Source organism: Chinchilla lanigera, unplaced genomic scaffold, assembly GCF_000276665.1.
Source record: "Chinchilla lanigera isolate Chin_1 unplaced genomic scaffold, ChiLan1.0 scaffold00048, whole genome shotgun sequence".
Lineage (NCBI taxonomy): Eukaryota > Metazoa > Chordata > Mammalia > Rodentia > Chinchillidae > Chinchilla > Chinchilla lanigera.
Window position 1 is genome coordinate 4,058,194 of NW_004955449.1, and position 2,538 is coordinate 4,060,731.

General features: G+C 42.0%; 1 long non-coding RNA gene across 1 annotated transcript in view; it reads left to right on the forward strand.

Moving 5' to 3' along the window:
* The window catches only part of LOC102023543, a 13,462-nt gene extending 11,505 nt beyond the window's left edge, over nucleotides 1-1,957 (forward strand). The window contains exon 4 of the long non-coding RNA XR_262488.2: nucleotides 1,423-1,957. This is a non-coding gene — a long non-coding RNA (uncharacterized LOC102023543). The remainder of the gene's footprint in view (nucleotides 1-1,422) is intronic.
* Nucleotides 1,958-2,538: the final 581 nt, after the last annotated feature.

The following is a 2,538-nucleotide window of genomic DNA, read 5'->3' on the forward strand; positions in this document are numbered from 1 at the left end:
TGTTGGGTATTTTCTCTCAGCAATGAGAAAAGTAACCAAGATATTTACATATATTTTAAAATGGAAACAGAGCAATGTTACTGTAAGGGCTCAAGAATTAGACCATAGAATAGCACCATATCTAAAATATAATATTCCCTATATAAAATCAAATCTTTATTTTACTTATATAGCAATAATAGCAGATTTTTATTGAGTACTTGTTATGTACCAGTCACTTTTATAATTTAATCTGTACTGTATGATTTAATCTCCATCACAACCTTATGAATTACATACTATTATTGTGTCCTCATTTTGCAAATGGGGAAACTGAGTCTCCAGGAGTTAAGTAATTTGCCTGAAATTACATAAATAAGTGTGGTAAGAGCAGGATGCAAACTGTAGATTTCTCTCTCTCTCTCTAGCTCTCTCTCTCTCTCTGTCTTCTCTCAGCTGGAAACCACATGAGGTTGGAAATCTTAACCTGCTTTGTGCTAGTATAACGGAATACTACAGATTTACTGACTTATAAAGAACACATCTATTTCTTACAGCTCTGGAGGCTGGGAAATCCAAGATCAAGGGGCTAGCCTCTGGTGAATGTCTTTGTGCTGCATCACCCCATGGTGCAAGGCAGCAGGGCCAGAGCACAAGAGTTGTGTTGTCATGGCTGCCTTGATGTCCTGAATCAACTCAAAGTGTTTCCCTCCTGTGGTCATTTTGACTTTGGGGAAGAGTCAGAAGTCACACAGTGCCAGACCTGCTGAATGAGGTGGGTGAGGACACACCAGAATGCCTGCCTTTCTGTTGGATGCCACTTGGCACCAGTTTCTGCCATAGTTTTAATCATACCTTATAAAGACGCTCATGAATGAGCACTTCCAGAACTGCTTCAGACAGTGGCAAGAATGATGGGATAAGTATATTCAAAGTAAAGGGGTATATTTAGAGGGGAATTAATGGTAATATGTCTTTTAAATTTTTAAAAATTTCACTATATTTTGATCACCCCTTGTACAAGCCGAGAGGGTGCCAAATTCACTTTTATAATGAACCCACTCCTGCAGTGACAATTGATTCATGAGAGCCAAGCCCTCTTGGCCTAACCACCTCTTGAGTGTTCTACCCCTCAACACTATTGCTTTAGGAATTAAGTTTCTAATACATAAACTTTGAGAGAGTAACTCAGACTGTGGCAGAACCATATCCAGCATACTCAGCATCTAGGACAGGGGTGGGTACATTGCAGGCAATTAAAAAGACATGTTGACTGAATGGATGAACCAAATGTTAACAGTAGCTTTTTATGAAGGATGCTGATGGTTAAGCAGCCCTTGAATTGTCTACTTAATGTGTTTCTTACTTGAATTTTTTGATGAGTATATTGGCCAGTTACTTATTCATGTGTTTCTTTGTATTTCTCACCCTCCATATTTTTAGGTGTTTTTGCAGAATAAATTCTCACTAAAGGCCTGCAAGTGGAGATGATGCCTTTCCATTCAGAGGCCCTTAGAAAATAAGGATTTGGGAGGCCATCTTAAATAAGACACTCAGCAATGGGATCGAGACTGTTTTCCTGTGTAGTCTCATAGGACAAGATGAATTTCAGATTACTGTTTTACTCTGTAATTTCCCAGAATTGTCATGTTTATTGTGTCTTTCCTGTCTTTCTAGTGTCCTTCCCTGTCCTAAAATACCACTTTCCAGAAAGAAGTAGGCGTGTGTCTCTCTTGTTCACTGCTTTTTCTCCAGCGCCTAAAACAGTGACTACCATGTGAGAAGAGCCCCTCAAATTGTGAAAGAAATGAGGAACTGAGTGAATGAAGCCCTCGGAGTACCACAGTCTGGGCAGAGCTGGGAAGACTGATGCGTTCTGTGTGGCAGCATCCTAAGAGGGGAATGCCTGAGAGGGTGAGAGCTCTTTCTGAGGAGACCAGCAGATACAGGAAAGAAGGAACTATACCGCGACAGCATGTGATTCGCCACAGACTTGCTTTCTCAGGGACTCTTTGATAGGGGATGTGATTTACAACTACTCCAGGAAGACTCAGCAGGAGAGCTGCTAATAACCGCCTCACAAGCATTGTGTGATTTATCAGTTAGGGTGTTTTGTTATTGTTACAGACAACTAGCCCAGAAAGTTGGGCTGCTTTGCTTCTGGTGACGGTCTGGGGGATCCTGGTTTCTTCTGTTCCGTCGCTCTCCCATCTCCCTGGTTGCTGTCATTCTCACGGTTGAGTTGGATGCCCCCTGTCTGTCTGCATTCCGGCCTCAAGAAGGAGGAAACAAAGAGGAGGCATGTAACTTGTTTTGACGCTGTCCCTCAGAAGCGGCATATATTACTTTGGCTCATATTCCACTGGTGAGAACTTACTCTATGACTACTTTAATTGCAAGAGAGGCTGAGTCATGACAGAGTCACTGGGGAGATGGTTATAATGGAACTAGCTTCCTAGGCCCCTGGACTGACTCAAGATTCTGCACTTAAATGAGCATCCCAGGCAATTTTCACACACAGAAAAAGCTGTGAGCCACTGCTTCCTGCTCCTTGACAGC